Here is a 26,189-nt window from a genome sequence, read left to right as displayed (position 1 = left end):
TTAGGAGATCAGGATTTTCCAAAAATTCGATTCTTCAATTCTACGGAAAAGTAGAATTGATTTGCCCTAAACTATTCCTTCTACAGGTGAAAGTTCTGAGGTCCAGGGAAACGAAGGTCTCAAGGCTAGTTAGCAACACAACAGGGAATAAAGAGTCAGCTCCCCTGACGCCAACATATTGAGCTTTCCTTTAGAACATTCTGCTTGTCAACAGATTCAATTAGTATTTATGGAGCATTTCCTATGAACTAAGGACTGTAGTAGATATTTTCACATGTGTTATCTCTCATGGGTTCCTTTTAAAACGAAGCAACCTTTGTGGTTGTATTAGTTTGCTATGGCTGCCATAACAAAATACCACAGAGTGGGTGACTTAAATAATAGAAATAAATTTCCTTACATTTCTGGAGGCTGAAAGTCCAAGATCCAGGTGTGGGCAGGACTAGTTTCATTCTGAGGCCCCTGTCCTTGGCTTGCAGATGGCTGCCTTCCCCCTGTGTCCTTGTATGATCATCCCTCTGTGTTTGTATCCTAATCTCGTCTTTTTATAGGGATACCAATCCTATTGGATTAGGGCCCACCCATATGACAACACTTTACCTTAATTACTTCATTAAAAGCCCAATCTCCAAATACAGTCACATTCTGAGATACTAGAGGCTAAGGCTTCTATATATGTATTTTGGAGGTAAACACAATTCAGCCCATAACAATGGTTTCTATAAACTTACTCTAGCATAACCTGTTACAGCTGGATTTGTAAAACCTTAACCTGTTGTGTCTCCTCCCACTTCAGTAAGTGCTTACTCACCTCTTCAAGCCAGCCCTGCTTCAAGCCAACTGCACCATTTTCTTTCTTTTCCTTTTGTTTGCTGTCTCTCCGATATTTTTTTCCTTTTCCTCTAACTTCCCTCATTTGTAATGAGTTACTATTATATAAAATGCTAGGCTCCCTAACCTTTCATATAATCTCTTACGCTTTTCACAATGAGCGGGCAAGGCGAATTTTAGTAAGCACATTTTACCAATGTAAAAACTGAGGTTTAGAAAAGTTGAGTAACTTTCCCCAAGTCACTCAACAAGTAATGGAGGATCTGTAGTTTGAACTCAGATCCGACTCCCAAATCTATTATTTCATTTCTTATAACTTACCACTTCTATTTTTCTTACTACCTGCTAATACCTTAGGCCTGGCAGTTTTCAATGGCTTAATTAGTACTACAGAGCCATGTTGGAGGAACACCCAGTGTTAAGTGCTGTTTTTAAAAAAAATCAGGTGTCTCCCACTTTCTGTTGTTACCAATTGAATTAATATAAAAAACAAACAAATTAGATGAGAACTGAGCTTGAACAAAATGGAAGCAAAAGGTCTTAAATGTTTTAACACCTTCATAAAATTGGGTCTGTTATAAATTAAATATATTATTCATCCTTTCTACTTACTTACATCTGTCCCCATCATATGAATGTGAAATTAGGGCTTTTCCACATGGGCACAGAGAATGACAGAAAATCTCTAATTAAGGTGGTACCCTTAATGTAAATTATATTAATGCTTTTGAAAACAGCACATGCCCTGAATATAAACCCAAGGACAGTGGAGTAGATTGCAGTTCTTCAAGACCTCATTCATTCATGCAACAAATATTTACTGAAAACCTCCACAATGCCAGGCCCTGTGGGAGGTGCCACAGATAGCACCATGAACAAGAAAGGGAGAGTGTCCTTCTGAAATTCAGAGTCTAATGAGGGAGAAAGACATTAGACAATGATTTGAACAAACAGCAGAAGAGTTACTATTTGCATTAGGTCTATGAGGGAAAGTAAAACAACCTGAGTGAGTAGATAACTGGGGAAGTTTTACCTTTCTGAGAGATCAAGAAAGGCCTCCTGAAGAAAGTGACATTTAAGTTGAAACAAAAAGGAAGATAAGATGTGGCATCTAAAAAATTGATACAAATGAAATTATTTACCAAACAGAAATAGACTCACAGACATAGAAAACAAACTTATGGTTACCAAAGGGGATAGCAGGAGGTGGGAGGAGATAAATTAGGAGTTTGGGATTGACATATACACACTACTATATATACAATAGATAAAAAACAAGGACCTACTGTATAGCATAGGGAACTATACTCAATATCTTATAATAACCTATAATGGAAAAGAATCTGAAAAAGAATATATATATATATATATATATATATATATATATATACACACAACTGAATCACTTTGCTGTACACCTGAAACTAACCCAACATTGAGGGGAGGGGAAGGGTAAGCTGTGACAAAGTGAGAGAGTGGCATGGACATATATACACTACCAAATGTAAAATAGATAGCTAGTGGGAAGAAGCCGCATAGCACAGAGAGATCAGCTCGATGCTTTGTGACCACCTAGAGGGGTGGGATAGGGAGGGTGGGAGGGAGGGAGATGCAAGAGGGAAGAGATATGGGGATGTATGTACATGTATAACTGATTCACTTTGTTATAAAGCAGAAACTAATAAAAAATAAAAATAACAAAACAAAACAAAACAAAACAAACAAAAAAAGGATGTTAGCCAGATAAAGAAGGACAGAGCATTGTAGGGAGGGGGAACAGCATCTACAAACAGCCTAAGGAGGGAAGGTGCTCAGTGCACTGGAGGGACAGAAGTAGGGCCAGAGAGGCTCTCAGGAAGGAGTAAGGAGATAAATGTGAGGAGAATGGTGCAGGCCAGACATACAGGACCTTGTAGGTGAGGAAGAGGAATCAGAATGAGAGATATAATCTGGATTACTTTTGAGGGAAATGCTATTGTGATATTTTCATAATTAAATACAAATATAGTTCAGTGAATCTTCTTACAAAAATGAAAAAGAACTCTGTATAATTACCGTAATGCAGGCCCTTGTAACACATCAGTGGGAGGTACATTCTGTTAACCCCCATGAGTACTTTTCTGTGTATTACCTAGAAAAGTAGAAATGGATAGTAATAAGGATGGTAAAAACCACCACAATGAAACCTTGTTATCACCATGGAAGCCTCAAAAGAAAGCCAAGAAATTTTCTAAAAGAGTAGATGTCAGTACAGATGGCCAATAGGCACATAAAAAGATGCTCAACTTCACTAAATATTAGAGAAATGGAAATCAATACTACAATGAGGTATCACCTGACACCAGTCAGAATGGCCATCATTAAAAAGTCTACAAATAATAAATGCTGGAGAGGGTGTGGAGAAAAGGGAACACTCTTACCCTTTTGGTGGGAATGTAAATTGGTGCAGCCACTATGGAAAGCAGTATGGAGGTTCCTCAAAAAACTAAAAATAGAGTTGCCATATGATCCAGCAACCCCACTCCTAGGCACATATCCAGACAAAACTATAATTTGAAAAGATACATGCACTCATATGTTCACAGCAGCACTAGATGCAATAGCCAAGACATGTAAGCAACCTAAATGTCCATCAACAGATGAATGGATAAAGATGAGATACATATATACAATGGAATATTACTCAGCCTTAAAAAAGAATGAAATAATGCCATTTGCAGCAACATGGATTGACCTAGAGATTAGCATACTAAGTAAGTCAGAAACAGAAAGACAAATACCATATGGTATCACTTATATGTGGAATCTAAAATAAGACACAAATGAACATATCTACAAAACAGAAACAGACTCACTAACATGGAGAACAGATTTGTCATTGCCAAGGGGGATGGGGATGGGGAGGGAAGGATTGGAAGTTTGGGATTAGCAGACTCAAACTATTATATATAGGATGGATAAACAACAAGGTCCTACTGTACAGGACTGTATATATGTTAAACTACAAAGATTGCATAAAAAAATAAAAGACAATATATGTACAGTCCAATCTTCCGTAACAATGATACAAACACCTCACATTTGTTGAGTGTTTGCTATGTGCAAGGCACTATTCTAAGGTCTTTATATCTACTTTCTTATTCAAGCTTCACATTGTACAGATGAAAACCTGAGGCACAGAACAGTTAAATAACTTTCCCTCAGCTAATAGCTGGTGGAGCAGGCCCTCCAAATAAATTTTCAACTAGCCTGAATGAGAACTAACACTTATTAGAAATGTACTTGTTTTGTAGCTCTGCTAAGTGGTTTATGTATATTATCTAATTTACTCTCCATAAAAACGTTCTACAACTGGTATTATTGTCCCTATTTTTTTTCAGATGAGAAAACTGAGATTCAGAGATAAAAAGTGATAACTAGTATATGATAATGTGGGGATTCAAATAAAATCTACCTGTATATAACACACTATCAGACATTACAAATTACCATCAATAAGGATGTATCCTTTTAGGCCATACCTTTCCCACATAACAAGGGTGCTATATTATTAGATTAACATAATAATGATAATACACTAATTTGAAAAGAGATCTGTACCCCCATGTTCGTTGCAGCATTATTTACAATAGCCAAGACATGAAAACAACTTAGTGACCATCGAAAGATGAATGGATAAATATGTGCTATATACACACACACACACACACACACACACACACACACACAATGGAATATTACTCAGCAATAAAAAGAAGGAACTCCTGCCATTTGTGACAACATGGCTGGACCTTGAGAGCATTATGCTAAGTGAAATAAGTCACACAGAGAAAGAAAAATACCATATGATCTTACTTATAAGTGAAATCTAAAAAAAACAAATAGATATAGAGAACAAATTGGTGGTTGCTAGAGATGGGGGATGTGGGTGGGCAAATGTGTGAAGGGGGTCTAAAGGTACAAACTTCCAGTTACAAAATAAGTCCTGGGGATGTAATGTACAGCACGGTGACTATAGTTAATAATACTATATTATGTATTTGAAAGTTGCTGAGAGAGTAGATCTTAAAGTTCTCATCACAAGGAAAAAAAATTGAAACTCTGTGTGGTGATGGGTACTAACTAGACTAATTGTGGTGATGATTTCATAATATATACATATATCAAATTATTATGTTGTATACCTGAAACTAATATAACATGTCAATTATATCTTAATACATTTTTTTTAAAAAAGAGGAATTAGGTGTCAGAGATACACAAGCTAGTAACCTCACAAATCCTTTAGGCAATAAAATATAACTAAGGTTAATTTTAATAAGAAAAGAAAGATAAACCCAGAGCAGTGTTTTTTAACCATTTTGGTCATGGTCACACACACAATATGCACAATTTTAAATATAGTTTAATGTGTTCATGGCTACTCCCAGAAATCCATCAATTGGCACACACTAATGAGGATCCTGAGAAGCCAGGGCAAGGCCCATGAACTGTGGCACTGAAAGATGATAATGGAAGTTTTCAAAAGCACCTCTCTCCCAATTCAGTTTTCCCTGATATCTATCCATTATACATGGTTTATCCAGGCACAGGCCATAATAGGCCACCATTCATTTTTCTTATCTTTCTGTCACATATTTTTAGACACTTATTACATGTAAGGTACTGAGTTGGGCTCTGGAAACGTAAACACACATGATATAGTCCCTCCCTCAAAGTTCAGTGAAGAAATTACACACACACACAAACACACACATACATACATACACACACACACACACACATATATATAGAGAGAGAGATAGAGAGACAAAGGCAGAGAGATACAGAGAGAGAAAGAGAAAAAAGAGACAAACAGAGAAAGACAGGGAGACAGAAGCAAAATGGCACTACAAAACACAGTGAGTACAGCTTGCTATGGGAGCCTCTAGAAGGGTCACTTGTTAATCTAAAAAGGGTAAGGGTTTCAGCGTTCACTTATAAACTGGCAGCAAATAGGACTCACAAAAAATGGTGGTCATACATGACCGAGTACTGTACATTTCACCCACAATAATATGGAGTTGAGAAGTGACATGATTAGAGCTATGTATTACAAAAAATTAATTGGCAGTATAGGATAAATTATAGAAGTCAGGGTGGGGACATAGAAAATTAGAAGGCTATCATAATAGCTGAAAAGAGAAGTTAGGAGGGTGCGAAATGCTGTGGTAGCCAAAGGACTGGAAAGGAAGGGACAGATGAGAGAAAAGTATTATCAACAGAAGTTGATGAATGTGAAAGGCTATAAAGATGGTGGAATCAAGGATTCTTAGCTGTTGAGCCACCATGACTGGGAGAATGGTGAGATTAAGGTAACCTAGAAGAGAAGCTATTTTTATGAGCTCCATTTTGGGCCTCTGGAATTTGAAATACCAGCCAGATAGAGGTATTGAGCAGGCAACTGTAAATTCAGTAACTCTTTTTGGGAGGGATACTGAATCTTCTGCTTAGAAGTGAGAACTATAGTCAGTCACTTATACATCTACTGAACCCAAGCATTCTATAAGGCACTGAAGAAACAAAGATGAATAAAGACATAACATTTTGCACTCTAAAGCTTGGAGATGTGTGGGAGTTTGTCTTCAAGATGGCTATCATTAATTCCTTCCTTCTCTTATATGTGTATACCATCCCCTCATTGAGAGGCGGTGTCTATTCCTCCCCTTCTCTTGAATGGAGCCTGGCTTAAAAACATGCTTTACCAGGCTTCCCTGGTGGTGCAGTGGTTGAGAGTCCGTCTGCCGATGCAGGGGACACGGGTTCGTGCCCCGGTCTGGGAAGATCCCACATGCCGTGGAGCGGCTGGGCCCGTGAGCCATGGCCGCTGAGCTTGCGCATCCGGAGCCTGTGCTCCGCAACTGGAGAGGCCACAACAGTGAGAGGCCCGCGTACCACAAAAAAACAAAACAAAACAAAACCAAAAAAAAACATGGTTTACCAATTCAGTGTGGGAGAAGGGATGGTCTAAGAGTTTTGAAGCCAGGTCACAGCAAGTCTTGCAACTTCTGCCTGGGCCCCTGGGAACACCTGCTGTGGGCAGAGTGGCTGCCATATAAGAAGCCTGATTACTCTGAGTCTATCACGCTGTGAGAAGTCCAAGCCACACAGAGAAGTCCTATAAAAAATGAGACACCAGTTGAAGAAAGAGGGAGAAGCCAAGGAGCACCAAGACATCAGATATTTGTGTCAAGAAGCCATCTTGTATGTAGGTCCTCCAGCACCAGCTGCCTAGACTTATGCCATGTCAGTCAGAGTTGAACAACCCAGCCAAGCCCTTGCCAAATTCCTGACCCACAAATTCATAAAATATAATACTATTACTACTACAGCTATTACTACCACTACTATTAATAAGAGGCAGCAGAAGCAAAGAAGAATGTTGTCGTTTCAAGCCACTTTATACCATTAAGTTTTGGAGTATTTTTATGCAGCAATAAATATCCTGAACAAGATGTGAGAATAAACTAGATGACACAGTATATTTGGAGAGGCAGACATGCAGGAATTAATAATGCTGTGTGATAAATGTAATCTCTCAACTAGAGAGAGAACACAGAGAAGAAAAGGTGACCCCCAAAATACCTTTTTTTGAAGGACCAAAGAAAATTAAATTAGCAAGTTGTTCTAGATACTTGAAGAATATATATTTGAAGGATATATTTTACTTCATTTATTTGCTTACCTGGTTTCCATTCCGTTTCACTTCTACAATAAAGGAAAGCAGTATTTAAAGAGAAATTGCAAACTATCATGAGCAGTTAAAGAGCAAAGTTGATTATGGCAATTTAGAGGTGTGAATGTCATTTATGAGTTACATTTTCAGCCAATAACAATAGAGTGGGAAGATGTATACAATTCATGGCAATTTGAAGACAGATTAGGCCTAAATAGTTTCAGTTAAGCTTATACAGATCTATCATGGAAGTTGTCTTTATTTTCCTGAAAATGTGCTTATGAATACATCAGTTCTACTATATAAAACACAATAAGATCAGTAATATAATCGCTTAGAAGATGATACACAAAGTATGGTCAATAAATAGTAAGTCAATACTGTATATAAACAAAGGAACAAGAATATCTTGGCCTCTGTGTTCCCTGTATGTTGGCATCTGAGTCTTTTATTTTATTGAAGTATAGTTGACTTACAATGTTGTGTTTGTTTCTGCTGTACAGCAAAGTGACTCAGTTATACACATACAGACATTCTTTTTTATATCCTTTTCCATTATGGTTTATCACAGGATATTGAGTATAGTTCCCTGTGCTATGCATTATGACCTTGCTGTTTATCCATGGCATCTGAGTTTTAATGTGAGATAAATCAAGTATGGATTTATTATTTTCCACAAGCCCATTATTGGTTCATTCCTAAAAGAACAATGCAGTACAGTGTTTATGAGCATTTTTAAAGGCCACTCGACCCCAAACGTTATTGATGATGATTTACTTTAATAGATCAGGACACAATTTTCTGAAGAACATGAGTCTATAAAGAAAGGGCTTCTGATAACACGAACCTTACTTACAACAAGCAAAGAAATCAATACTTATAAGCTACCCACAAACCTTTCTGGACTCTTTCCTATGCTAATAAATGTCATCTTTACAATTGTTGAAACAAAGGTACCATACTATCTTTCTTTAGGAGAGAAGAGTCCTTTCCAAGAATATCCAGTGGTCCATTGAAAGGGCTTCAGCCTCTTCTGGATACTGAGGATCCAGAGTAAAATGTCTACTGATGTATTATTTTAGCTCATTCCTATTGTTAATGATCAAGTCAGTCAACCTTTAATTTTAGATTCCTTTATGTACAAGGCCAAGAGATCTGAAGTCAGTGGTAATGTTATTAAGCCTGCTTTTCCTGGACCATCAAAGATACGTGTCTACCTGTCTTACTTAAAATTTCTCTCACCTCTATTTACTGTTCTAACATCTAACTCGTTCAGGGACTCTTTTTGGTTGATAGGGAGGTTCTATTTTGTGTATCTGCCAGCTCTTCTTTAAAGATCTTAATCAGTCCTATCTCTCTATTCCCCTTCCCCCTTTGAATTCAGAAACCCCTGGGGTGTCCCTGTCAGGAACCTGAATCAAAGAAATTTAAGCCATATCAATAAAGCCTACTGCATTTAGTTGAAGAAAAATTAAGGGCATCTGTTTCAAAGGATGACTTGGGCTACGAAACTATGAAACCATTTCCACTTCAGAGGCACTAAGAATGTGTAGCTGGCTTCACTGCTAATCTGTGATAAGCCTATCTATCCTAGCCATCCTGTGAATTCAGAGCCCTTAATCACCACAACATCTAGGACCTTCAATAAGAAAATGTCAAAGGAAGGAAGTAAAGGGAGTCTAATAGGACTGACCGAGGGAAACACATAAACACTAGCATATACAGGAGAAGGCTTGAGAAAGGAGAATAGAAGGGAGGGAAACGAAGATGAGAAAAGAGTATTTCAAAGAAAAGTGTTGATGGAATTAAGCAAGACAGCTTTTAACAAGAGAAGAGCCTTAAATGTGTATATTTAAAATGCTATAAAACCCCAAATGCCAAATTCTAAGCTGCACATTTTCTACATCAATCATCCATATTCATAAAGTTATGATTTGTTTTACTTATATAAGAAACATCCAATTGGGGATGGAATCCTGAAGGCATATCATGACAGTGTATAGTAATACTGTGAAGTATGCATGAAATGACAGGAGGTTAAGCAAAACAAACATTATCATTTAGTATTATCATTCAATATCAGAAAACAAAAGAGTTTTTTCCTCCTTTTTTGATTGTCCTTAATCCTTTCCAAAAAGGGACATGATGCTCAGTAAGTGTTTCAGACTTTTGTTTCATGATCATTTTCTTTGTTCCATAGATTTTTTTTTTTAATTAAACATTTCTCTTTCAATGAATCTTTCTAAATTATGGATTGAGCACATGAATTTTAAGTGTAGAAAACAAATTTCAATGAAATAGACATATTACAGGGTTCCCTAGCCCACAGAAGAGTATTACAATAGAAAGGATGCTTATAATAAAATTTAAATTGTCCTCACATTCTTTTCCTCAACACAAGCAATGAGCTTATATACGTAACTGTAAGGAAATTACCTCTTAAATCACATTTTTCAGGAAATATTTTTCATGAGTGCATTTCTTAAGTGCATAAGTAGTACAAAGAAAAGAGATAATTATCTGTTTCCTATATCTGCAAATAAAATTGAAGAGGTGCAATATATAATACATTCTGGATTGGAAGAGAGAAATTTTTGGTTCTGGTCCTAGTTCTGTCACAAACTAGCTTCTCTGGACCTCATTTTCTTCTCTGTAGTTAAGTTACCTTAAAGGTGTTTCCCAGCTCCAAAGTGCTGTAATGAACACATTACAAATTTTACAAGTGGATTGGAGCATAAGCACACAATTAAAGTTGGATCCTGCCATTTGGTCATATTTACCTTATGGACTTATTTGGGTGAGAACTAGGGATGCAGGGGCATCCTAACTTACCAGTAAGTGTAATTCATCTAAAAAGTGGTGATAAGGAGATAGCCACAGGTGGTCAATTTTGCTTTTGTAAGATTTCCTCACTCCAATTTTAAAAGTGCTCATCATATTAGAGTAAATATGTAAGGAATTTTCCCAAATTAGTAGAATCTCTTCAACCAAAAATTAGCACGAGATCCAAGGGTGAGCAATAGCCCCGTGTTTTAGCTTTATTTTTCCCCCTCAATGAATTGTTTTCCATATGAAATAGAGTGGTACCACAGTACTAATTACTAGATCTAATTTGACTAAATAAAGTAGTCAAACATCCACATTATCTGGTGCAAATTATTCTGTGTGCAACACTGCAGATGCATATCCAGAGCTGGTGTTTGCAATTTTGAATAAAAAATACAAAGGAAACAATACTATGTTTCCATTAAATGAGATGGAATACATATAACATTCTTGGAACATTAACTGCCTTTTGTAATTAGTGATCATGCACAGAAATAAAGAGTAGTTCTATTTGTCTGTTCTGTGAGTATATTGACAAATAGTCATGTCTAGATGACACAAATGAAATATCTCCAGCTGCTAAAACCCACTGGAGATAATTGGTGGCTCTCTAACTTTAATGAGCAAATCACCTCTGACCACGAAAATCTATCTTGGGAAAAAAAGTGTTATTTTTGCTATTTTCAACATTTTGCAAAATATTTTATGATGATCAGCAATCCCAGAATGAGTTTTTCCTTCTCATCTGTGTTTGGTCATATGGCAAAGACCAGTCCAGGAATTTTGGCTAGTTTTACTTCATTTCAGATAAACATTTCCAGGTAAGAAGGTTGACACTTTTACTCTATTTCCCTTAAATAATGGGAAAATTCAAAACAGTGCAGTCCTCATGCTCTCTCCCTGCTCTATCAGTGAAAAAACCCGCATTATACCCATTCCTCAAGATTTATGTTTCATCGTTATGAGCTAAGGTACTTTGTTTCAGGCAAACTTGGGTGAATAACATCTGGGTCTGAATTCCAACTCTGTCATTTACTAGCTATGCAAACATGGGTGAGTCATGTGATCTCTCTGAGCTTCTGTAACAGAATTTGTAATTTGGAGATAACATTGATAACAGTAATACAGGTTCTCCTATCCCCCACTCCTAAATGGCATAAAGCGAAGAAGCAATTATCTTAGTCATATGTTGCTAACAGATGCCCCAAATAAATCAAGCTAGATAAACCACAAATGCTCGCAGACACAGTTCAAAGCTATGGTGGCTTGTTGCTGAGATGCCCAGTGTAGTTCCCAAGGGAAAGGAGCTTGGCGGTGCCACTTCCCTTGCTCAGGGTATGCACTGCTTGAAAACAAATGTTGAACGCTATTTTTGCTTTTCATCTTTTTTTCATAAAAGTGAAAATTTTCTTTGGATTTCTTTCAGTTAGCGAAAACTGGTACTAATGTAGGTTTTAAGTAAAAGTGATGTGACAAAGCAAACTTTCAAAAAGCAGGGGTACCTGTAATACCTCACTGGCATATTTTGATAATTATCTAATCTAATATTGTAAACGTCCTGCCACAGAATAGGAACTAAATTCAGAGTAGCTGTTGTTAATATTAAGTCTAGAATGTCAGCCAAATTACATTTCTTTTCCCACTTAATAAAGATGCTTTTACAAATAATAGATTATTTTTTAACATCTTTATTAGAGTATAATTGCTTTACAGTGGTGTGTTAGTTTCTGCTTTATAACAAAGTGAATCAGCTATACATATACATATCCCCATATCTCTTCCCTCTTGCTTCTCCCTCCCTCCCACCCTCCCTAACCCACCGCTCTAGGTGGTCACAAAGCACCGAGCTGATCTCCCTGTGCTATGCAGCTGCTTCCCACTAGCTATCTAACAAATAGATTATTCATTTCTCACTCCCTCATATTTTTATTAGGGATGTGGTCAGATCAAATACTATTTTTTTTCTCAGTAAAGGCACACAAAATATCGCTTATTTGCTAAGACATTAAATGTATACTATTGCAAACAGTGCAAAAAATGTTAAGATATCATTGAAGACTTTTAGATTGTACACATAATATACTTTCATATGTATTTTTTTTTCAAGTAGATTTTATCTTCCCAATCTGGCCAATAAAACATTAAATAAATCTTTGTTTTTTTCTTTTATTTTCATGCTGAATATAACACAACTTTGCTAGACAAATACCTTCTAGCACAACTATCTGGAATAGACAATCTATTCAATGGAGATAAATGGAAAGACTAGCTTTCTATTTGAAATGAGAGAAACCGTGTTTTTTCTTTTATCCCTTCCAATTCTTTCTGAAACTTCCATATGTATATGTATGACAGCTGGCCTTCACACTAACAGTTGTAAATATTTGTATTCTCAACTTTCATTCCACAGTTTTTATAATTTTCACAATCCCCCCACATTTTAATATCATGGAAGCCCTGTGAGAATAGCTTCATCTTAAGTCTGCGTATATGCAATTGGAATAATGTGCTATCTACTGAGACCAATATCTGCAGTGAAATTTTCATATAAACTGTTCTCAGTGTTGCTGGGGAAATATTTATGATACACTATTTTGTCATAAATTTGCTATTGCTCATGATGAAATTTCTTAGTGTTTCTCTATGACTATTAGAAAAGTTAAAGCCAAGACATTAAACAATCGTACAGGGAATCTGATAAAGGTTTTTTTTTATTACGATGAAATATTTGAAAGATGACCCATGAACTAAGGTTTTAAGCATAATTTTTCTCTTATAGCTAAATGGGCATTTATCAAATGCTTATTAAGATGGCTTGAAAACAAGAAGAAAAATGATGAATCCCTCATGAAGAAGGATTGCATTTTTCCTTCTTTTAACGAAGTAACATTCATCATTTCACCTTTCCTCTACTACACTCCTGTCTCCTGCTCAATTGATGTCTTTGGATTTGGATTTTTTGCTTAGTCATCCTATCTATCAAGCAAGATGAATGAAATCAATACTCCTACAGGGAAAATGAGTTCACTAATATTTACATTTATTTTCTTCCTTTCTTTTCAGTCTCCAATCTGTTACCATTCTGCATAACTTTCAAATTTCTCTTCAATGCTCTCTGGTTAACAATGAATCAATGGAATTTTTAGCCATTCTTTCTGTTACACAATTGAAATCCCTTACTATTGGCAATGCTGTAGAACAAAGAGAAAACCCGATATAAACAGCTTTGAAGAGGAATGATAGGGACAATATTAGTGGCTTATCGAAAACAAATTAGAACAGACAGACTAGAGTTTTAACAAATGACTGCATGCAGTGAACATGTGATTGAACTTAAAGGTGATGCCACTCTTTCCATAGTAAATTCTTATTGTGGCAATTTTCTTTCCTGACATTACAATTGGCTTTTGTGGCTGCAAATTGATATATCTTTATAAGGTTATTTCCACTGTCACTTTTTTTTTCAAATTAAAACATAAATATATTTGCATGCTTTTTGGGTTTAAATTGTTCTCTTAATATAAAAAGTTGCATCCAATTTGAAAATGCTTCTCATACACTTAAAACTTGAAAATGACTTTGTTACTTAAAGGAAAAGTTAGCACATTTGGTTCTTTAATTGAATTTAATATCTGTAACATAATAATTGCTGATATTAAAACCTTTTACAAGGAATAAAATAAATATACATTACTAATTCACATTCAACTATATACAAATGAACATGAATAGTGATTTTTATATTGCTTCAATAACTTTTTGAAAATTAAATTTAAATTCCAAATTATTCTATTCTTTTTGTCTTAAAAGACTTTAATCAGTGTCTTTTATCACTCATTTGTATTATTTAGGATATCATGGAAATAACCCTGATCTTTCCCTCTGAAAATGTTTCTTATTTCTTAAATATACTTCATAATGAGGTAAAAATGCCACACACAAAAAAATGGGTCAATCATGATTCTTACAAGGATAAATATTATTTAGAGAGTGAATATTGACAGAGTAACAAACCAAACGATTGTTTTAAAGACCCAACTAACATTCAGATCGTCACTGCCCAAGCACAAGTCCACTCCTTCTTGACCCACATATTCATACTGATAGTATTTTTTGTTTGTTTAGCTAGTTTGGGAAGAGGGCAGTGTAAAATTTTCTTTGGTCCCCTAGAGTTTTTATTTCTAAAATGATTATAAACCAAACGAATGATCTCATTCAGGTGGCAGTATCGTTCTGCAACCCACCCAAGACCTCACCACCACACCTGCTAAATAATTATAAATTTTAAATAACTTTAGTTTATGATGGTATAAAAGTTGCATTTTAAGTCTAAATACATAATCCTCAGAAATGTAAGTGTAACCAGAATTTCCCCGGGGATTTTTCAGTTTGCACTGCATAAAAGTTATAATATTAATGCTCAAATCTCACTAACTTTTTACATCCATCCACCTGCAATTAGATCTCAAGCTCCCACCAAATCCTCCCTCAGCTATGTCTGGGAATTCATGGGAGCCCCCCACCCTCACCAAAATCCAGAGGGCAAATCTGTTTCTCATGTTAATTTAAGATCTTTTGTCCCTGTGTGCTACTGGTCAATTCTACTTGAGGGTGGTCTCACCTCTGGCAATGCTACCTCCCTATGCTCCTTAAAGCTGCAAAACATTTTGAGTGCAAAAATATCACTGTCCCATATTCAGGCCTCAGGACTCAAGTGTCCGACTGAGCCATGTTGTGTTCCAAGCAAAAATGGAGGAAATGCCTTTCTCTAACTCTCTGACATTCTCAAGCTGGTGTTTACCTAGTTCTCTGAGATCCCCTCATGAAAAGAGTTGCCTCTGATTCTGCCTTCTGCTCCATCAGAAGGACTCCAAACCATCCTTTCCATATTCCAAAAGAGCCTCAGATCAACTCAAAGCTTTCTCCTTCAGCTAAAAAAAGAGGTTAACAAGACAAAAACAAAACTTCTCAGATTGAAAGGAGGCCAACATAGTAATACTTGTCATTTCAGTTAGCCTTGGTAGAAAATACTACAGGGCACTATACCCTATCTATAATTCTAAAATCCAAAACGCTCTGAAAACAAAGACTTTTTTCCAAATTTGGTGCCCAACTTATTCAGTTCAACAAAAGTTGAACTTAACTGACTGAGGTTTGTGCTTCATAAACTTTATGTTTCCCATATACTGTAAATATTTGGATGAGGTATTGATTCAGACCCACTTGAGTTGTTACCCCAAATCAGTATATGCTCCATATCACTTTTCTAAATCAAAAAAACTTCTGAATTCCAAAATACATCTGCCCCCACGAGATTGTATACCTGAATGCATATGCATTTATATGTGTAATATTTGTTGCAAGAAAGCATAAATATAACACATGAAAACAGAAACAAAATTGCTAAATGAGTGATGAGAATCTCTAGCATTTATTTATTCATTCACTTATTCTTTCAAAAAAAACTTTTATTAACCTCATTATATGGTATCTGCTTATAACACATTACAGATTCCCAAGTGCCATATCTATAGTCATTCACTGATCATTATCATTGTTGATTCTTTACTGTTGTTACAACTGATTGTCAAACAACAGATTAATCACTGACTAGTCTATCAAAACTAATATTATTATAAATACTACATATTTAGTTGATTTAAATTACTAGTATTTTTGGGTTCCTAGACCCAATTCCAACATGTATATGGAGGCTTGTCCCCACCAACAAGGAATTGTTGAACACCATTAGGATGTCTGAGAATTCAACTCAATTCTGGTACTATATACCCAGAGATAGACTCTTATTCAACAGGTAAAGGGCTCGGTCCCATAAAACTGCCTTCCACCTCAAACACCAATCACAAACCCAGGATGTTACCTGTACTTCTGACATACCAGCTACAAACTGGAGGTTACAAAGACCCCCTCCAACTCAGGATGCTAATCACAATTCCAGGTTGATAACTAACATCTGACTGACTGGCTACAAGTCATAGGTTCCCACGAACCCCTCGTTGTGTTGAATTAATTTGCTAGAATGGCTCACAGAACTCAGGAAACCCGATTACTCATTAGATTACCAATATATTACAAAGGATATTAAAGGATACAAATCAACAGCCAGATAAAGAGATACATAGGGTGAAGTTCCAAACAAAGGGGCTTCTGTCCTAGTGGAGCTTGGGGCCCAGCACAATGGCAAATGAAAGCATTCTGGCTCCCCCAGCCTGGAAGCTCTCTGAATCCCCTCCTTTTGGATTTTTATGGAGGCTTCATTACATATCCATAATTGATGAACTCACTGGCCGTTGGTGACTGATTCAATCTGCAGCCCTTCGCTCCTCCCTGGAAATCAGGGGGTGGGACTGAGAGTTCCAACCTTTTATTCATGATTGGTTACCCTGGCAACCAGCCCCCATCCTTAAGTGCTTTCTAAAAGTCATCTTCATGAACACAAACTCAGTTGTGGTGGAAAGGAGCTTGTTATAAAAATAACATGATACCCATTTCAGCTTTATGGCTCTGAAGTGATTTCAAGAACTGAAGATAAGATGCCAAATATTATAACAAGAGGTGCTCCCCTTGGTCTTACTGCTAAGGAAATTCCAAGGGCTTTGGGAGCTGTAAGCCTGGAACAGTGGATGAAAACCAAATATATATGAGGAATATATTTTGGTCATCTGAATGACCAAATATATATATTTTTTCCTTAAAAATCACAATACTATAACTCATAATGTATATATAAAGAAAATGTCAACACACACAGAGAAAGGCTTTCTTAACTGGCCTTTGATTCACTACAAAGTACATTTCTGAGGGCATTTTTAATTGCCCTAGATTTGGTCACTTTATTGGCTTGATCTTATATATATCTATAGTATATAATTTTATATTCTTTTTAATTCTTTTGCTAAAATTATTGCAAATATTCTTTTTTTAACAAAAATATTAGAGATTTTAAATCTTAGAAAGGACCTTGGAGTCCACCTTACAAGTGACATAGGAAGTGTATCTTGCAAGTCCCTGGTGAGTTCATATTTTTTTCAGGAATGGATAACTTTAAGGGCTCTCTGTTTTACCTTAATTCCTAGCCATATATGCATCTCAGAGCATATACTGAGGAATAGTTAAGAAAATTACTGTGAAGCATACACTGTCTTCTAATGGACTAAACAGTCCTACTTCAAACCAATACCAGACCTAAAGATTATCATACCAAGTGAAGTAAATCAGACAGAGAAAGACAAATATCATATGATATCACATATGTGGAATCTAAAAAAAATGATACAAATGAAGTTATTTACAAAACAGAAAAAGACTCACAGACATAGAAAACAAACTTACGGTTACCAAAGGGGAAAGGGGGGGGATGAATTAAGAGTTTGGGTTTAAGAGATACACACTACTATATATAAAATAGATAAACAAGGAACTACTGTATAGCACAGGGAACTATATACAATATCTTGTAATAACCTATAATGGAAAAGAATCTGAAAAAGAATAGATATATATGTATAATTGAATCACTTTGCTGTACACCTGAAACTATCACAACGTTGTAAATTAACTGTACTTCAATAGAAAAAAAAAAAAAGAAAAGAAAAAAAAAACAATACCAGTGCAGCTTATGTCTGTTCTGTGTGTGTGTATGTATGCCTTCACCCACGTTTATATAACATTTGTTTAACTTGTCAATATTCTCTTATCTTTTTCTTTATTTTGCAATCATTAAAATCATATGAAGTAATTAAAGTAGAGAAGTGTCCTCCATTTTACAAAGAAGAAAAATAAAGTCAAGGTAGGGCATTGTGCCTAAGAACAGAAAGGCATCTATCTGTTGCAGAGAATAGATGGGCACAAGAACACCGTTCTTCTACATAACCCTGCTTGTCTTCATCATCCGATGGTATTCCTGTAAATCAGGCTGCAGCATAAATATGATGCTTGTAAATTACTTCCCTGCTCTTAAAATAATGACTTTCCTTCACCTTAATATTTGTGCCAAAGGATGACACTATTCAGTACTGCAAGCATTATCTCTTAATTAACCACCAGTTATATTTCTACACCATTTTTATGTACTGCATTTTATTACAACATTAGACTTTATTTTTATATTCATAATTGCTGATAAGTGCTGAACTTTTTTAACGTGAAAGTAGAATGTAGTCATTAAAAATTGATAAAATCTTGAAGGCAGAATTTAAGTAATTATTTCATTTGCAGTTTTTAGATAGATAACAAGGATCCAATTAGAATGTAGACTACCTCTTGTAATTTGGAAATAGATCCTGTGATAGAGAATACCTGTTAGGGTATAAGTAACTTCCAAGTCATGGTTGTGAACAGTACCAAATTAGAAAAGAACAGCATCTTCATTTTTCATTCTTTACAGAACTTGGGTATAACTTTTTTAAAAGTTTTATGAAATAGGTGATTTACAAGGAAAAAAAGTGCTCATAAGAGTAATAGAATTATTAGCATTCTGTGAGGGAAACTCAGTCCTATGAAGACAGACGTTTTCATATCATCAACATCCATATCCACTGACATTTTAAATCCTTACTCCTAAGAACATCTGCTTCCATGGTTTCTATTAGCATATATAATAATGATGCCACAGTTGTCAATAACACTAGCAAAAACCTGCACCCACTATGTTGGCATCTAAGTAGTCCAAAGGCTCATTACACCAAAGATGGGTATCCCAGGCACTATACTAGTGGTTGCTGAGAAAACAAAGATTAACTCGATACTGCCTCTGCTCTCAAAGATCTTACAGGCAATTTTAAAATAATGCAAAAGGTGATCAACTACATGGGAAGAATAAACACAGTAATACAGGTTGATCAAGAAAAGGCTTTGGGCTTCCCTGGTGGCACAGTGGTTAAGAATCTGCCTGCCAATGCAGGAGACACAGGTTTGATCCCTGGCCTGGGAGGATCCCACATGCTGCAGAGCAACTAAGCCTGTGAGCCACAACTACTGAGCCTGCAAGCCACAACTACTGAGCCCGCCAGCCACAACTACTGAAATCCGCACACCTAGAGCCCGTGCTCTGCAACAAGAGAAGCCACAACAATAAGAAGCCAGCACACAGCAACAAAGACACAACACAGCCAAAAATAAAAACAAATAAATTTATTAAAAATAATAATAATATTTTTTTAAAAAGGCTTCATCAAAGATCAGAAGTAATGTTGAAATGAGCCTTGAAGGATGAGTAGAATTTTGATAGGTAAAGATGAAGAAACAGAATGCGGAAATATATTGGAGTGGGAAGCAAGGAAATGACAAAAAATCCGGTTTGGCTAGAGGACATGTTATTTGCAGGAGGATATGAATATACTTGAAAGTGGTAAAAAACAGTAAACTTTCCTTGCCTTGACCACTGCATATTTCAGTCAAAGTTAGTAGTGGGCTTGCTTGATAACTAATTATTTGAAAGCAATGTCAAAGCCAAAGTTTCTCTTTTTTCTCCCTAGAAATCATTCAGTGGTTTTTGTCTTTCCAACAAACACTATTATTTTTTTCTCTCTCTTCTCTCTCATGGTTGAGAATTCCTGAGTATGTAGGGCAGCAGCAGTACTAGTTCCTCGTGATTAAAAAAACAAAAAAACAAAAAACCCTGTGTTTTGGTGTGCAATGATGATTCAGGCCGATGGATCACATACATTCCCATTACACATGTATTCTCACCACTGTGCACATCTTCTTCCTTTCTATCTTTTTCATTCTTCTACTCCTATACTCTGTTCCAGATTAGAGAATAAGCAAGTTTGACTTTGGCTTTTAGATATGCTCCCAGTGTTCACCAGTTCTATGGTTCCAGTAATGAACCAGTCTTATTTTTCTAGATTATGATTTCAGTGATTGGGGGACTACAGTAAACACTCTGTGACCAAGACATCAGATATGAGATAAACAAGACTTTCCTTTGAGGGAACATAAGATCAGGACACAGTGAGCCAGATGACCACAGAAAAGGCACAATGGTCTGAATGTTTACATCCCTCACAAATTCATATGTTAAAATCCTGACCCCCAAGGTGATGGTATTAAGAAGTGGGGACTTTGGGAGGTGAACAGGCCATGAGGCCAGAGTCCTCATGAATGGGATTAGTGTCCTTATAAAAGAGGTCTAAGAATTTTCCCTTGTCCCCTTCCACCACATGGGAATACAAGGAGAATTTGGCAGCCTACAACCCAGAAAAGAGCACTCACCAGAACCCAACCATATTGGCACCTTGATCTTAAACTTCCAGCCTCCAAAATCATGAACAATAAATTTCTACTTTTTACAAGTCACACAGTCTATGGTACTTTATTTGTTATAGAAACCAAGCAGACTAAGACAAAAAGGTCTCTAGAAAGATGTACAAAGACAGGAGTCTATGCTGGTTATTGTCTATTGTTCCCTTCTCCACAACTACCAGCAATATCCACCTCCACCCCTTCTCTTTCCTGCTCTGTTCCCTGGCAGTCTGACTTCTGTGGACTAAATTACCCATGCTCCCTTACCAGCTACCTTTCCATGAGGTTAGGCAAACAGGAGGCACCAGCAGGGAATATTAGGGTAGGAGAAGAAAAAGTCAGAGTCCTTCTTCCCTAAGGCCTTCTTACTCCAGCACCTTGTCACTAGAGGTACTCAAACCCCTCCATGATTACACCTCCTGCCCTTAAGAGTCCCCTCCATGGTTCCTGCTTTTACTCAGCTACTATAATTCCTTCAGGATTAATGGTTGTAACAACTTTTAACTAGTGGTAGTTTCTGGGTGATTTACATCCATCCATCAATGTTTCTTCATTTGAACCATCTAAAGTGTGCTTTTTCTCCCTGGGACCCTGACTGATACAACTCCAAAGCCCACAGGATTTGACTCTAACTTGCTTGAAGTTATTATCAAATCAAAGGAAAATCAGAAGGTGGTAGGGAATGGTAAGTCATTGAAATGGAAAAGGAGCATCACAGAGGCAAAAGTTAGCAGAGACCATGCAAGCACTAACCAGTAGATAAAGGGCCTTTAATCATAACCTTTTCATATTTACAGCTATTTCTAGTATAAAAATGGGGACAGGGAATTGCTTGTAAAATATCAAGAATTTTAGTTCTATTGGTAAGATCAATTTTATTGTGATTATCTATTTTAGCTTGATAACATTAAAACTTCAATCTAATATCTCTTGTTTTGATTCCATTCTCACCAAGCAATTTTCTGACTATAACTTGGGTTCCACATAAATGCTTACAGAGAGGGAATATGCTGGTTATGCAGACTTCAAATATTTCAACAACTGTGATTTTTTTTAATCACTGCAAACTAATAAATAGCCGTTATGTTTTTGCTGTTATGACTTGGTTAAATGCATGTGCTTTCTTGAGACATTCGTCTTCTTTAGGTGTGTTACTAACATCGGGATTCTGAAGGCAAGGCCCTGGACCACCTGCATTTCTGCCTGTGACTTGCTTTTGGTATTTTGAAATTCTATACTCTAATATCTAATATGTTTAGGAACACTTAGAAGAACATGGGCTGCTAGACTAGGGGAAGCAATCTTATACCAGCCCTGTTTCTTGGCAGGACCTTGGAACAGAATCTTGGTAAAGACCTCACAGAAGTTTATTCCTCATTGTGTGCCAAAGAACCTGCCTGATTTGCCCAGGAAATGAATGAACTAGACCTATCATTTTGTAGCCACTTAATGGTGTTTGGAGTTCTGGCAAATAATAAATAAGTGTCTCTCCATACTATACAAAGAGTATTTCTGCAGTCAAAAGCTCATTTTTAAAGCTATTATACTGTCCATGACAAAGCATCATAATTATATAGATTTTGACCTGTTCTTCAACTTCCTTTATGATCCTGAGTATCAGTTGCTTGGCATAAACACCAGTATTCATGCTCTTTTACATGTTTATACCAGTCTTGTCCACTTAAAATTACTTCGTCACTTAGATTGTTTGTCTGTGACATTCTGTGCCCCTACGTTAGTTAAAATACCTTTCAGATGGATGTTTCTGAGTATTTTGTGGGTGTTCAGAACAAAGAGACAAGCAATCAGTTTCTGTTGAATAATCACCTCGCTCTCAAACATTCTGTGTCTATCAGAATTCTTTCTTATGGATGGAAATGCTCATTCTACAATGTTCAAAATTCTCCCTTCTCTCCCTTGTCCCCTCCACCTCCCAAATCAACAAATTCAGAGTTTGAAACCAAATCTTTAATGTCAAATACATTTATTTAAGAAATAAAGTAACTAATTTTTCCATAGGACAGATTGTATGGTTATAACAAGAATAAAAAACTTTTGCCTATCAAAAGGCTTCTCCACAATCAGTAGTGATGATTTAGGAATATGTGAATCATCACCAGCTGATTAAATTTCTCCTAAGCTTGTGGCATATACTTTACAAGAAAAGCAAAACTGCTTGCAAATTTGTGCTTTGGTTTTTATTTTATAACCCTGATTGTTCAAAATAGTTAGAGGCATGGTTGACAAACCAGAAAGGGCACTTTACTGTCTTCAGAATTATGTGGGGAAGTTCAAGAAATTAGCTAGTAAGCCATCATTCTCTTCTACTTCTACTACACACAGAGGCAATGTATCACTTATCCTTTATTCTTTGCCTGTCCATTCCCCTTCCCATTTTGCTTCTGTGGGATTTCTAATGATGCTCCAATAACAATAATAACAGCTGCAGCAGTGGTGGTGGCAACAGCAGCTATCATTTAAATATTGACTACATAATATGCACTTAGCATTTTGCTAAGCTCTTTACAATAGTCAATTTGCTACTTCTTTCCTCAATGCTCTGAGGCAGGTGCCAGTCTTTTTCCCATTTCACAGGCTAAAAAATGCAGAACAAGAGTGGTTAAGTAACTTGCCCAAGGTCAGACAGCTAATAAATAAATCAACCTATGCTAAGATTCAAACCCAGGTCCATTTGATTCTGGGAGTTATGCACTTAACCACTGTATAATTGTGTCCTTTGGAGGTGAAGTTAGTGAATTGCCCTGATCTCTGGGAGAGTGTAGGTGCTATATGATTGGAAGGTCTATAATCTTCTCAATATTTATACATGCTTATCACTTGCTCAAGGTATATGGAACTATAACCAAAAAAAGCAACACTAGGTAGTGTGTGTGGCTTTAGCAGGAATCCTAAAGGGAAGCAAGGGGACATCTAGCTTAACAGCCATATCAACTGAATCATGAATTGGCCAGGTAACTGAAATATTCATAAAAATCACTTTTTTAGTAGAGGATTTTAAGTCATTCATTAATATATTCACATGTTGCAGTATTTGTGGAATTTATATTAAGGTTTATTTATTGCAAGGCAATCATCATATTCCATAAGTCACTGAAACTAGGGAGATCTATTTTCTACATAGACTATACTCCTGAACTGTAACTGAGAACTCAGGGGTGGAAATAAGCTGTACTTATGTTGCCATAAGATATTAAAGGTCAGAGTAAAGTGATGGAAAACAATCAAAAATAGGACCTATGATTTCCTAATGAGTGTTTGAATGTAACCAGTTGTATACTTTGGACAAACCACTTATCTTTTCTGGGTCTCCAAGTTTTCAGCCTTCAAGTGGGGGTATTAATATACTATCCCTGCTCTGCCCTTCCCTGCCCTGACTTGCCTAAAATCCCAATCACTTGGGTAATCTAATGAGCTGCCATCAAGCATCAGAGATGAGTGAGAATGCTTGTCCTTTAAGTCCTCAGTTGGTCCATTCTAGTACCAACCAGGAGCTAGAATATGTGGTTTATACAGAAACACAAATGACTTTGTAAACAAATCCTTAATGATTCTCAGCCAGAAAATGAGTATGGCTTTATGAAAATAGTATAATCATCAAGGAACACAAATAACTCGATGGAGAATGAGAAAGTCAGGTCAGGAATTTCCTGTCAACTCTCTGGGGTGCAGGCAATAGGCTTATGAAAAACTCAAAAGAAATAAAGAAATCCCATCTGACATTTAGTTCAGACTTTATGAGTGAACATTTTTCACTTAGGATATTCGCATGTAAATTCCAGACTGTGGTTTCCTTCTTACTATCAATGGATTCTGGTTATTGCTCAACTCATCATTAGCAGCTGTAATAAAGCCAACACTAGTCTTCAGTAGATGGTAAACTCAGCACTCTCATGTGAGTTGGCATCATGGACCTGGCTACGTTACAAACTGAGACACACAGTTGGTGTCTTGGACTTGTTCTGCCAAACAGCAAGTCTCCTATGGGCAGATTTGAAGCCTGGTAGATTCCATTTTTCACTGAACAGTAATATTTAATTATTGATAGTCCTCAAATTAATGTTTTGCAAAGCAACTGAAACTCTTAGCAATGGCACATGTGATTTTCTTTTATCTGCTAGTGAAAAGTCATATCCTGCACACACAGGATGTGTCTTATTCACAGTTTTGCCATTAGTCCTCTGTTTAGACAACATTTTCACAAAGAACTATTGCAAATACTTCTACGTAATCAGAGCCTGGAGAGCAGCTGACTATACTTCTATCTAGTAGACACTCTAAAGATTACATTTCATAAAGGCATAAACCTTTCTATGGTAGTGGGAAACTACCCAAGGAGGAAGACATTCTTGTTAAAGGAGAATTAAAGACATTAGGTGTTGAAATCTTAAAGTTCCAAAATGGAATTCTTTAACTCAAGAGATAAAAAGTTGTCTCAAATTCTATTTGAGCATCACAATCTTGTCCCCTTTATACTACAGAATCTTCATGAGTCTATGTGTATAGGTGTGTAAATGTGTACACAACTCATTGTGATACATTAAATTTATTAGATTAATTTTAGATTATTCTGATAATACATTACCTTACAAATAAAGCTGTGCTGATTTTAAACTCCCCATATACCCAAATCTTGAAAAATTCACTCTAGGATTAGAAATCATTTTTTCCTAATTATTTGGCATATTTCTTTGAAGTGACTACTGAACTATATATGCAAGGACAATGTACATTAATGACATATTGCTATTTATATCATTCTTCTGAATATATTTTCCAGAACTCCAGTAGGTATTTAATTACAGTATTTCCATATTATGATTCAAAGTACCTTACACAAATCAACTGCTACAGCCTTCAGAGCTAAAGACTGTCATGAAGGATGGTGGGGACATATGTCTCTTTGAGTTAACTTTCTTGGGATTTTGATATTTGCATTGGAATATTACCCCCTGATGTCTCTGATCTGTATAAAGCTAATTATATGCTACTATTAAAGAAGATTGCAAGAGACATTAACAGTTGGAAAGACCTAATGACCAGCTGGATGGGAAAATTTCATGTTGTCAAAATGGTAACTTTGCCAGGAGTTTTAGATGCCATTTATTTGCTACAAACATGAATACCTAAGTCTTGTTTTAAAATAAACTAAGCCTGTTAAATAGTCACATTTGGAGTATAAGAGTACCGTAAACACTAAGTGGTATATTCCATATTTTGAAATTATAATCCTTTACTACCTAAATAAATGTTGAATTTATGGACTTTATTTTTTGCCTCAAACTTAGTAAAAATGCAATCTATATGAATAAGAAAAGACATGCTCTAACATAGTCAATGCATATGAAACATTAAAAAATAATAAATTGATGATGATTCAAGGAGCAAAATCAAACCAATTACATAATATCCTTTATCATTTCCTTACCCCAAATTGTTTGAGGAAACATTTCTCTTTACAACTACCCGTGTTGACAAAATAATAATTTCATTCATATAGTACTTTTTAAGAATTTCTTAAACATTATCTCAT

Source organism: Mesoplodon densirostris, chromosome X (assembly GCF_025265405.1).
Source record: "Mesoplodon densirostris isolate mMesDen1 chromosome X, mMesDen1 primary haplotype, whole genome shotgun sequence".
Taxonomy (NCBI): Eukaryota; Metazoa; Chordata; class Mammalia; order Artiodactyla; family Ziphiidae; genus Mesoplodon; species Mesoplodon densirostris.
This window is presented reverse-complemented; position numbering follows the sequence as displayed.